The sequence below is a fragment of the Nicotiana tabacum genome, chromosome 11 (genome assembly GCF_000715075.1).
Source record: "Nicotiana tabacum cultivar K326 chromosome 11, ASM71507v2, whole genome shotgun sequence".
Taxonomy (NCBI): Eukaryota; Viridiplantae; Streptophyta; class Magnoliopsida; order Solanales; family Solanaceae; genus Nicotiana; species Nicotiana tabacum.
Genome location: NC_134090.1, coordinates 176477753 through 176491319, shown reverse-complemented (window position 1 = coordinate 176491319; position 13567 = coordinate 176477753). Strand labels below are relative to the sequence as shown.

The window sequence follows — 13567 nt, the reverse complement described above, 5'->3', positions numbered from 1 at the left end:
CCTACTTTGGTTCCTAAGCCCGAGAGCAAGTCCACAGACTCATTAAAGGACTCAATTATGATTTTGAAATTTAGTAAAACCCGGGAAGCTACAGGTTGATGCTTCATTTCGGCTAGTGGTAGAAATTGCCAAAATATTAGAATGTATTCTGGATAAAAAAAACCTAAGAAGACCAAGAGGTCTCGAGGTTTTAGAGGATTCAGCGGATCCAACTCTACAACTACAAATCATTATGATAGGGGCTCGGGCAGTCGGCCATCCCAGTCAATATATCTGATTACTTGGGGTGCTCCAGAAAATTCTTTTAATGCACCACCGCCACGGGGTTCATAAAATGGTTATTCTAGTTATCTAAAATAGATTCAGTATGAGCAGCCGAACCCTCAAAGGGATTGTTATGAATGTGGTATTACTAGGCACATCATGGGAAAATTGTCCTAGACTTGGGAGAAACATATTTTGTAAAAGCACTCAGGCTACATGCCCCATTACAATTACTACTCCACCTACATGACCAACCAGAGGTAGGGGGTAGGATGTTAGAGGTGGAGGTGAGACTCCTAGAGGTGGAGACCGAGCCGTTGATATATTTTCTATGGTATGACTGAGGTCGCAACACCAGATGGTGTTGTTACAAGTATGGTCTCGAATTATTATAAAGTAACAATTTTGTTAACTTGATTCGGTTCCGAGTATCGAGGCAAGTCCTCCTATTGTGCTCCACTTATGAGTGAGCTTCGTAATTCTGAAATCTGCTTATGTGAATACTCCTGTTGGGAGATTCGATGGAAATAGCTATGTCCATCATTATGTGTTGAAATTTTGTTAAACGGAAAATTATTCAAAAGAAAAAAATGGAATGTTCCAATTTGGCACGATGTGCATATTACTTGTGGTACACAGTTGAGGATGAGATCCTCGTGTTTTATATAATGTAAAATATTTAAACAGGGCTACAAGCCGCGGTAGATGTTATATGAGGACGAGGTCCTTGTGGTGAAAAAAAATATTGTATGAATATCATTGTGATAATGTCGTTCTTGTAATGCGGAGATTAGTGTTATTGCTATATACTTTATGGTGCTTTGCTGGGTTGTGTACATGTTGTTAGGAGTTTATTTTGGTGTTACTCCGACAGGTGGATATGCCCAATTACAGGGGAGACTCTGCAGAAATTTCTGGAAAAAAAATTGGGAGTTAGAAAAATTTGGGATATTGAGATGTGCAAAGAAAGAGATAAGTTATATTATGTGTTTGAGGACGGACTCTACTTCTCATTTGAGGACGAATGACCCTAAGTAGGGGAGAATGTAATACTCCATATTTGATGGGTGCGTAGGCATGAGTTTCTATAGCCAGTCGAGACTAATATCATGTGTTGACGTGAAAATCAGACCTTTCTCGAAATGATTGGAGTGTATGAAATTTGGTCTTCAAGTTTACAAATATGGATAAAGGAAATAATCTCAATTGAAATGGTATTGTCAGACTTATGTTAAATGCGGTAATGTGGGATCAACCGCGAATATTTATGTAAAAGTAAAATGATCAATTTGGCAACCTGAGAATAATTCTTAGTACGTTCGAGGACGAACATTTATTTTAGAGGTGGAAAATGTGATGACCCAAAATGTCACCTTTAAATTAAATAACTATCTCTGTATTTAAGACCTTGAAAAGCGATATCAATAATTTCTCGACTTGCGTGCGCAGTCCATATAATTTTTCGGAAGGTTTTATGTGAAAAATGGATTAAATTGTGAATTAGAGCTTTAAAACTCAACTGAGTTGACTTCGGTCAATATTTTGAGCAAACGAATCCGGATCCAAGTTCTGACCATTCCGGTAGTTCCGTATCGTGATTTGGGACTTGGTCATATGCCCGAAATCGAATTCGGAGGTCCCTAACTCAAATTATCGCCATTTAACGGAATCTAAAAATCTAAGGCTAAAGATTTCTTAAGTTTGACTGGAGATTTGACTTTTGAGCAAAAGACCCCAGAATAGAATTTTGATGATTCCAATAGTTTCGTATGGTGTTTTGGGCTTAGGATCATGTTCGGTTTTGGATTTGGAAGTCCGTAGGACAATTTGACGCATTTTGGCGAAAGTTAGAAATTTGAAGGCTTTTGAGAAGTTTGACCGAGAGTTGACTTTTTGATATCGGGGTCGGATTCTGATTCTGGAAATTGAAGTAGGTCTGTAATATCGAATGTGACATGTGTGCAAAATTTGAAGTCATTCCGGAATGAATTTGGTAAGGTTTGAGACACTTGGTCTCTTTTAAGGAAACTTAAGTTGGAAAAATCAACCGGATGTTGACTTATGTGTTAGAGGGCTCGGATGTGAGTTCCGATGGTTCGGTTAGCTTTGGGAGGTGATTTATGACTTAGGAGCGTGATTAGAAGGAGTTTTGGAGGTTCGTAGTAGATTTAGGCTTGAATTGGTAAAGTTGATATTTTGGCATTTTCCGGTTGATAGGTGAGATTTTGATATAGGGGTCGGAATAGAATTTCGAGAGTTGCAGTAGTTAAGCTATTTCATTTGGGATATGTGTGAAAAATTCCATGTCATTCGGACGTGGTTTGGTTGGGTTTTTTTATCAAGATAGTGATTTAGAAGATTTTGAAATTCTTGGGCTTGAATCCGATGCGAATCTGGTGTTGTGATGTTGTTTTGAGTGTTCCGGGGGTTGGAAAAAGTTTGAATAATATTATGGGATATGTTGGCATGTTTGGTTGAGGTCCCAGTGGCCTCGGGTGAGTTTCGGGTGGTTAAACGGACTATTTCATTTTTGGAAAAGTTGCTTTTTTTTTTTGAGCTTCAGGTGTGCACCAAAAAAATTCTGGTGCGAGAAGCCTAGTTTGGAAGCTCATATCGAGCAATATATAAGGAATCAGAAAAAGTGCAAAACATGAAAGTTGTATCCCTTGCATTCTAGTTTCCAGAAAGTTCAACCATTCAGGATTTGGATATTCTATTAGAAAGTAATGATGGATCGAATATGGCTGATGGATCAGTTTTGACAGAATTTTCTGATACACTTTAGAAGCTCATATCTCGGAATATATAAAGCGTTATACGGTGTGTAACCTATTAAATGAAAGATCTTCGAGTCTAGTTTTTAAATATTTAAATCGTTTGTCATTTGGATATTTCCACAAGGAGTTATAGGCATTTTAACAGAAGATGTACAGCTGGGAAAATGGTAAGAGGATGTACAACCTTTACAGCGCAAGGTACACCTCGATGAAGCCTGGGCAGAATGTTTTTATGTCTTTTTGTCCGCGATTTGGGTCCATTTTTCACCCATAGTTGATCATTTTGAGAGCTTTTTGAAGGAGATTGAAGAGGGATTCATGGAGAAACGTTTGGAGGTAAGACTTTCGGACCTAAAATTCATTTATATTATGAAATCCACCTAGAAAATCATTGAATTCTTGCTAAAAATGGAAGAAATAGGGCTTGAGATTTTGAGATTTTGATTGGGGATTTGGAGGACCATTTGGGGTTGGATTTGAGAACTTTTGGTATGTATGAACTCGTGGGGAGATAAGGAACCCGTTGATGTAAAAATTTCTGAATTTCGAGAAGTGGGCCCAGGGCTCGGATTTTGCTAATTTCGGGATTTTTCATGTTTTTTGATTGTTTTTGCTTGGGCTTTGTTCCCTTAGCATATTATGACGTATTTATTTTTATTTTGGATAGATTCAACGCGCGTGGAGGCCAATTGAGGGGCAAAGGCATCGCGAGCTAAAGAATTAGCCGGTTCGAGGTGAGTAATAATTTTAAATGATGTCCTGAGGGTTTGAAAACCCGGATTTTGCACAGCGTAGTGCTATACTGTGATGAGACACATGCTGCGTTATGAGCGTGGGGTTCATTGCTACTGGAGATTATGACTTGGTCCATCCCAATTGATATTTTCACTACATTTTGAATGAGACTTATGTATTGTCATCATGACTTGGGCTAGTTGCCATGTTTGGGGCCTTGTGCCGACCTGTAGAACCCTTATGGGATTTTTGACTGGTTTTCCTCACTTATTTGCTAAAAATCATATCCTCAGTCATGTTTCTAATTGTTTAAAAATGATATGAACCGGGTTATGAAATGTTAATCATAAATGAAAGAAATATGTGGGCTGAGATCCCTACCTTATATTATTGTGCCCGAGAGGCTGTGATTATAATGACTGAGAGGGGTTGAGGACCCAATAGTGAGGATATTATATATGATATTGGATCAGGCTGCACGCCGCAGCAAATACTTATATGAACCGGGTTGCGCACCGCGACAAATATGTAAATATATATATAGATTGGGCTGCACGCTGCAACAATATAGCGCTTGGGGTGTAGGAGCCCCTCCCGAGTCTGCACACCCCCAGTGAGCGCAATTGACTATTATTATTATGGATCGGGCTGTACGCCACAACGAGTTGACTATTATTATTATGGATCGAGCTGTGCGCCACATCGATATACGGATCGGGCTGTACGTCGCAGCGGTATATATATATGTTTCAATTTCGGTTATTGTGAGAAGTATATGAATTGAGTATTGAGGGTAAGAAATAAGTAAATAAACAGAAATGCTCGAGGAGCGGACTGTACGTCGCAGCGGTATATATATATGTTTCAATTTCGGTTATTGTGAGAAGTATATGAATTGAGTATTGAGGGTAAGAAATAAGTAAATAAACAGAAATGCTCGAGGAGCGGATTTATACTGGATTAATGCCTGTCAAACTACCTGTTTTCACCTGGTTCAAAGAGTTTCATTCAATTTTCTTTACTACTTGCTCTTTAAATGGTTTTACTACTTTGATATAGAACTGCTTAGTGTCTTTACGTGATTTCATACCGTCATCCATTATTTATTGTTATTACTCACTGGGTCGGAGTACTCACATTACTCCCTGCACCATGTGTGCAGGTACAGGTGTCCCTGAGATGTAGAGCAAGCTTTCCTGCCGTTCAGTTTTTCATTGGAGTTATCGAGGTAGCTGCATGGCGTCCGTAAACCCGATTTCTCCCTCTATCTTTCTTTACTATTTTGCATTTTAGACATATTTCTGCATTAGGCTGTTGAAACCTTGTATTAGAGGCTCAAACTTGTGACACCAGATCATTGGGCATTTGTAGAGATTTCATTATGGCTTTCCGTATATTTCAATCTTTTATTTCAGACTTCTACTTATATTAAATTGGTATCTATTTCTGAAAATTGGTAATGAATTCTAATAAGAAGGGATTGTGAGTGGTAATTGGTCGGGCTTGCCTAGCATCGTGTTGGGTGCCATCACGACCGGAATTGCGGTATATTTAGGGATTGATCTAATTTTTAGGATTTTGAAGTCAACTATTAAATGTATTATCCACTTGGACAATTTAACATTGTGCAATAGAATCATGACCTTGCATAGACTTCCAATTCCAATTTCCTTCTCTTATAAATATGAAGTATCATGCTGTAGAAACATTTTAACGCGTAAGCTGAATGTTCATGTATAATAATAGTCGCAAGAAATATATTTCTTTCATGGATGATGAAATGCTGAAGGTAGTCAAATGAAACTATTGGCACTACAAAAATATAAGAAAGATCTCATGGCAACTATTGGTGGTTGTATAATAGACAGAGCCATCAACAATATTTTTCTTACCAAGATAAGATGATCTTTAGCGTATATGCATTATAAAAATTATTTTATTGGGAAAATGCTTAAACCTCTGACCTATACCTGGATTCTCAACTACACACTTTTTCTTTGCGGGAATCCTATTACCCCCCTAACCTTGTTTTAAATGTAATTATTTGTACCCTTAAAGCTGGCAACCAAATTCTTGGCAAATGATGAGCTACACGCACCCCCACATGTATTTTTAGTACTTTTTTTATTCTTTCTTCTTTTTCTTATCCATTTTTCTTCTTTCTTATTATTATCATTTTTTTGGTTATTTAATTCTCTTTCTTTTTGTTTTGGTCACCAGCGGCATAAAATGGTGGTCGTCGGAATTTCACAAACACCATTTTTTTCGGTGAATTTCTTTTTGTTTTGGTCACCGACGGCATAAAATGGTGGTTGTCGGAATTTCACAAACACCATTTTTTTTCGGCGACAGATTTTTATCCCGATCTAAGTGTAATTTATGTGTGGGAGGAAGAGTAAAAGAAATAAAAACGAATATAAGCTGAGAAAACTTTTTCCAGTTAAAATTTCAATACTTCATTTTTTTCCGGCGTGGGAAGGTTTTTCGATGATGAATTTTTTCCCCCAAATCTGAGTGTATTTTGCTTTGCTTATGAATAGATCTTTTTGAGAGTTTAATTTGTGTGTGAAAAGAAAAAATAGAAGAAAAACGGTTAGACAAAGTCGTCGATGAATGAATATCCGCCGGAATTAGAGAAGAAACGAAAAAAAAGTAAAAGAAAAAAGAAAAAGAAAAAGGAAACGGAAAAGGAAAAGGAAAAGGAAAAAAAGTAAGAAAAATGGTAAAAAAGAATAAAAAATAATTTGAAAATCGTTTTTTCTTGCTTCTCACTCTCCCTTTGAAATACACACACTCTGCCACGACAGCGTTAATGGTGCAAATAACTCCATTTAAAATAAGTTTAGGGGAGTAATAGGATTCCCGCAAAGAAAAAGTGTATAATTGGGAATTCGGGTATAGGTCAGGGGGTACTTATGCATTTTTTCCTTTTTTATTTTGTCATCCTAGAATTATATATATGTTAATGCAAACAATCTAATATTCTTTGCATGGTTAATATATAAGTATTAGTATCACCGGACGTGATTCATATTTCAATAGAATTAGGATATACTTCCCATCTTTTATTCCTTATCGTGTGGCATTGATTCAGCTTGAAGCATAACTCTTTGAGTTCCTTACACGCATTTGTATGCTCACATGAGTGCTCGGTATCGACTATGCATCGACGGCTTGTGATCCACTGGTTGAGGCGCGAAGATGTAATTTAGGTGTGCTAATGATGGGACAGTTTGGAGGACTTGAGGCCGAGTTTTGACTGTAGCTTGAGCACGGGGATTCGGTTATGTGAGCATATGCTTTTGGACATATACGTCTGGTAGTGTCCTTATGAGTGGAATCTGTGGCTCGATGAGCGGCTAGATGGATACAGGATGAATATGATGTGTCTGCAAAATCTATTCATATAGTTTGAATGTGGCGAGAAGAGTTTGCTTGATGTAAAAAGGACTATTGGGTACTTGATTTATGTCTTGATTTGACGTAATGGATCAAGTTGTGGGCGTGCTGAGGGATCTTTCATGTTGTTTAATTATGGAGTGAAGTAGATTTTCATGTCTTGTTCTGAGTTCGAACTAAGGAAGGTTAAGTGATTGCGTAGTAGTTGTGACTGTGGAAAGCTATAGAGAGATGTCAGTTTGAGGCAAATCAGGTAGGTCATCTCCTGCGGGGGGGTCCTGAGGTTGCTTGATCCCTATGTTGTTTTGTAGAGAGTTCTCATGTAGCGACCTGGCCAGTCGTTTTAAAGATTAACGCCCCGATCCCCTATTAATTGCATTCTCCGTGCTTGTTTCTGCTATTGTGAGTTATCAGGAGGATTTATCTGGAGTTTCGAAGAGTTTTGGGGTACTTAGTCCCTAAATGAGAGCTTAAGTTTTGGATTTTGGACTGTAGACGGAGCAATATGAAGATAGCGGAATTATGTCGGTTCCGTTAGCTCCGATGGGTGATTTCGGGCTTAGGGGCGTGTTCGGATTGTGTTTTGGAGGTCTGTAGCTTATTTAGGCTTGAAATGCCAAAAGTTGAATTTTTTAAGTTTCCGGTTCGACAGTGAGATTTTGATATCGGGGCCGGAATGGAATTCCAGAAGTTGGAATATCTTCTTAGTGTTGAATGTGATGTGTTTGCAAAATATCAGGTCATTCGGACGAGGTTTGATAGACTTTTTGATTGAAAGTATAATTTGAGAGTTTCTGGAGTTCTTAGGCTTGAATCCGATGTTAAATTGATATTTTGATGTTGTTTTGAGCGTTCCGAATGTTGGAACGAGTTTGAATGATGTTTTAGGATTTGTTAGTAGATTTGGTTGAGGTCCTAGGGGCCTTGAGTGAGTTTCGGGTGCTTAACGGAAATTGATTTCGGACTTAGGCAGAAAATCTGATTACTGAACCTATCATAACCACACCTGCATGTGTGGGACTGTAGAAGCGGCTAGGTGAGAAAAATTTGGTCCAAGCTCCAGAAACCGCAGGTGCTGAAAGACAGTCGCAAAAGCGGAAATTTGGGTTTAATGAAAAGTCGCAAGTGTGACTTGGTCTTTGCAAAAGCGGGACCGCAGGTGCGGTCCAAGGGCCGTAGATGCAGTTTCACTTGTCAAAAAAGGGCAGAATCGAGGGTTTAGTCTCAAAACCTTAGAAATTGATTTAGGAGCACATGATTGGCGATTTTGACAGGGGTTTTCACCTGGGTGTTTTGGGTAAGTAATTCTTACTCGGTTTTGATTAACTTCCACGAATCTATGCTTAAGTTCATCCTTTAAATTCGAATTTGGGGTGAAAGTTTGGAGAAAAATTGGAAATGTTCTTAGACCTAATTTTAGTATTTTGATCAAGATTTTGAGGTCAGATTGCTTCTGTGTGTTTGCTTTGGGACTACGGGACGGTATTCCGGGAGATCCCCTTACCTGTTTACTTTGGGACTACGGATTTGTATTCAAGGAGATCCCCTGCACATATATGTTGATTTGGAATATAGTGCAGGATATTGAGGGATCCCTAGCATGTATATTAAGGATACTAAGAGATCCCCAACACATATATTGAGGATACTAAGAGATCCTCGGGATACCCAGAGATCCCCAGCATATATATTGAGGATATTAAGAGATCCCTGATTGTTATCTTTATGTTGAGTTGTATTCCTTGTATGATTATTTTGTCTCTATTACAGTTGTTATTCTTATTATCCTGTGTTACTTCATAATGTTAGCATTTAATTATATTGTCGTATTTTATACTGTTTTACCTCGTTTTTCAGCTATAATCAGTAGGGCCCTGACCTTCCTCGTCACTACTCTATCGAGGTGAGGCTAGGCACTTACTGAGTACCAACATGGTGTACTCATGCCCTTTCTGTGCATGTTTTTCATGTGCAGATCCAAGTACTTCGACTCAGCCCTACTACCGTTGAGGCAAGGTGATTCTCCATAGACTTCGAGGTATATCTTCTGCGTCTATAGACCGAGGAGTCCCTTTCCATTCTCTATTATAGTATTAGCCCTTCTGTATTTATGTTTGTTTAGATATTCTGGAGTTAGACACTTGTAGTTATTCAACAACTTGTGATTTCATGAGATTCCGGGTTTTGGGAAGTTGTTTAGTTTTGCTATCTTGTATTAGTATATGCCGAGCGGAATTTTAAACATTTCTATATTTTCTTATCTTCAGTTTTATTGGTGTTTTTTGCATTTTGTTTCTTTTTCTGCAATTGTTAGGCTTACCTAGTCGTAGAGACTAGGTGTCGTCATGACAGTTCACAGAGGGCGAGCTTGGATCGTGACAAGTTGGTATCAGAGCTTTAGGTTCATAGGAGTCATGAATCACAAGTCGGTTTATTAGAGTCTCTTGGATCGGTACGGAGATGTCTGTACTTATCTACGAGAGGCTATGTAACTGTTAGGAAAATTCCACTTCATTTTATTTCCTTGTCGTGCGAGAAATTTTATACCAAAATTCTAAACTTCTGTCTTCTATTCTTGCACAGATGGTGAGGACACGTGATACAAGAGATGATCATGCACCCGCATCCCCTACTGGAGTCATCAAAGGTCGGGGCCAGGGTAGAGGCTGAGGACGCGCACGTGGTGCAGCCAGAGCACCCGTGCGAGCTGCCACCGAGGTACCACTAGCAGTTCCAGCCAGAGTCCAGGAACCTGATACGCCAACTGCTACTACTACTTCAGCTCTCCAAGAGACTCTTACATAGTTCATGAGCATGTACACCACTCTAGCTCAAGCAGGGTTGCTTCCCCTTGCTGCTGCTATATCTCAGGCCGGGAGAGGAGCACAGACTCCCGCCGCCCGTGCTCCTGAGTAGCGAGTGCATGTTGATCAGGTCCCAGAGATTATTCCTGTACAACCTGCAGTCCTAGATCAGCCCGAGGATAGGGCAGCGACTTCCGAGGATGAGCAGTGTAGGCTTGAGAGGTTCAAGAAGTATAAGCCTCCTGTATTCAGTGGTCTAGCATCGGATGATCCTCTGGGATTTCTAGATGAGTGCCATCGTATTCTCCGTACCATGGGTATATCAAGATCGAGCGGGGTTTCCTTCACTACTTTCCATCTTCTAGGAGCGGCCTATGAGTTGTGGCATACTTATGAGTTAGACAGTACGGATTAGGTAGTTTCCCTAACTTGGACTCTGTTTTCAGATATGTTCCTGAGAGAGTATGTTCCTTAGAGCCTCAGGGATGCATCATGCACATAGTTTGATCATTTGCGCCAGGGTGCTATGACTGCCTCAGAGTATGCTGTCTGTTACATTAGTTTTGCTAGACATGCACCAGCCTTGGTTTCTACTGTTCGCGAGAGGGTTCGCCGGTTTATTGAGGGGATCATTCCCAGCATCAGGTCTAGCATGGCTCATGAGTTGGAGATGGATATTTCTTATCAGCAGGTGGTGAGCATTACTAGGAGAGTTGATGGTATGCATGCTAGGGATAGATAGGAGAGGGAGGCCAAGAGGTCTCGAGAGTCGGCCATTATTCTGGTGCTCGTGCTCCAACTGCATATCGTCATGGTAGGGGTTATATAGGTATCCCCGTTTATTCATCTCTTCCAGCAGCCAGTGGTATTCCAGCTGCTCTTAGGCTATAGGAGCCTTAATATGCACCTCCAGTATCTAGTGCGCCTCCTGCGCGAGGTGCTTTTAGAGGTCAGTCCAGCAGACCTGGCCCGAGCCAGTCATAGCCTCCACTTCCTTCCAAAGCTTGTTTTGAGTGTGGTGACACACGCCATTTGGTGAGGATTGCCCTAGACTTGGGAGGAGTGCACCTCCACAGACTTCTTAGCTACAACGTGCCCTGCAAAGTTCTCAGGCTATGTTTACATCTCTAGTTGCTACTCCACCTGCTCAGCCAGCTAGAGGTGGAGGTTGGGGAGGTAGAGGTTGCCCTGGAGGGGGAGGCCAGACCAAATATTATGCCATTCCTTCCCGTACCGAGGTTGTCACACCCAATTCTATTATCACAGGTATTGTCCTGGTTTGTCATAGAGATGCATCGATTTTATTTGATCCGGGCTCCACTTATTCTTACGTGTCTTCTTATTTTGCCCCGTATTTGGGCATATCTCGGGATTCTTTGAGTTCCCCTATTTATGTTTCTACTCCTGTGGGAGATTCTCTTATTATAAACCGCATTTATCAGTTTGGTCTTAGTGGTTTTGAGACCATTGCCAATTTATTTTTGCTCAACATGGTAGATTTGATGTTATTTTGGGCATGGGCTGGTTGTCGCCACATTATGCTATTCTTGATTGTCACTCTAAAACCGTGACGCTAGCTATGCCATGTGTACTGCGAGTAGAATAGAGGGGTACCTTAAATCATACTTCAGTAGAGTTATTTCATTCCTTAAGGCTCAGCGTATGTTTGAGAAGGGGTGTGATGCGTATCTAGCCTATGTAAGAGATGTCAGTATTGATACCCCTACGGTTGATTTAGTCCTAGTAGTACGAGATTTTTCTTGATTGTTTCCAGCTGATCTTCCGGTAATGCCACCCGATAGAGATATTGATTTTGGCATTGATCTATTGTCGGGCACTCAACCTATTTCTATTCCTCTGTATCGTATGGATCCTCCTGAGTTGAAGGAGTTGAAGGATCAGTTATAGGAATTGATTGATAAGGGTTTTATTGTATCACCTTGGGGTTCTCTTGTCTTGTTTATTAGGAAGAATAATGGTTCTATGCATATGTGCATTGATTATTACCAGTTGAACAAAGTTACAGTGCAGAACCGTTATCATTTGCCCCGTATTGATGATCTGTTTGACCAGTTACCGGGTGCATAAGTATTTTTTAAGATTGACTTGCGTTCAGGTTACCATCAGTTGAAGATTCAGGAGGCAGATATCCCGAAAACTGCTTTTAGGACTCGGTATGGTCATTACGAGTTCCTTGTTATGTCATTTGGGCTGACCAATGCCCCAGCAACCTTCATGCATTTGATGCACAGTGTGTTCCGGCCATATCTTGAATTGTTCGTCATTGTCTTTATTGATAATATTCTAGTGTATTTTCGGAGTCAGGAAGATCATAAGCAGCACCTGAGGACAATGCTTCAGACTTTGAGGGAAAAGAAGTTATATGCAAAGTTCTTGAAATGTGAGTTTTGGTTGGATTTCGTGGCATTCTTAGGCCACGCGGTATCAAGTGAGAGTATTCAGGTGGATTCGAAGAAAGTGGAAACAGTGTAGAGTTGGCCCAGACCATCCTCAGCTACAGAGATCCGCAATTTTCTTGGCTTTCTAGTTTATTACCATCAATTTGTTGGGGGGGTTTCATCTATTGCAACCCCTATTCCAGGTTGACCCAGAAGGGTTCTCCGTTCCAGTGGACGGAAGAGTGTGAGCCGAGCTTTCAGAAGCTCAAGATAGCTTTGACTACAGCCCCAGTTTTGATATTGCCTATAGGTTCAAGGTTTTATACTATCTATTGTGATGCCTCGAGGATTGGCCTTGAAGGGGTATTGAGGATACAAGGTCAGGTATATGTACCCAATGTTGATGGGCTTTGAGAGTTGATTCTAGAGGAGACTCACAGTTCGCGGTATTCCATCCATCTGGGTGCCGTGAAGATGTACCAGGATTTGAGGCAGCGCTATTGGTGGTGGCGGATGAAGAAAGATATAGTTGGGTTTATAGCTCGGTGCCTCAATTGTCATCAGGTGAAGTATGAGTACCAGAGACCGGGTGGGTTGCTTCAGCAGATAGAGATTTCGGAGTGGAAGTGGGAGTGGATCACCATGGCCTTCGTAGTTGGACTCCCACGAATTTTGATAAAGTTCGATGCCATTTGGGTGATTGTGGATCGACTGACCAAGTCCGTAGACTTCATTCTTGTGTGTACTACCTATTCTTCTAAGCGGTTGGCAAATTTATATTCGGGAGATTGTTCGTCTGCATGGTTTTCTAGTTTCCATCATTTCAGATAGACGCACTCAGTTCACATCACGATTCTGGAGGGCCGTACAACATGAGTTGGGTACTCGGGTGGAGTTGAGTACAACATTCCACCCTCAAATGGACGGACAGTCGGAGCGCACTATTCAGATTCTTACGGATATGCTACGTGCTCATCTGAATGAGTTTGGAGTGTCTTGGGATCAGTTCTTGCCATTGGCAGAGTTTGCCTACAACAATAACTATCAGTCCAGCATTTGAATGGCACCGTACGAGGCTTTATATGGTAGGCGGTGTAGATCCCCGGTGGGTTGGTTTGAGCAGGGTGAGGCTAGATTATTGGGCATAGACCTGGTCCATGATACTTTGGAGAAGGTTAAGGTGATTCAA

The 13567-nt window shown here is 40.6% G+C and overlaps 1 long non-coding RNA gene across 1 annotated transcript; it reads left to right on the top strand.

Moving 5' to 3' along the window:
• Positions 1 to 3314: 3314 nt before the first annotated feature.
• LOC142166598 (uncharacterized) lies at positions 3315 to 5148 on the top strand. Its single transcript, XR_012697004.1, has 3 exons — positions 3315 to 3377; positions 3709 to 3775; positions 4939 to 5148. It is a non-coding gene; the product is annotated as an uncharacterized LOC142166598 (long non-coding RNA).
• Positions 5149 to 13567: the final 8419 nt, after the last annotated feature.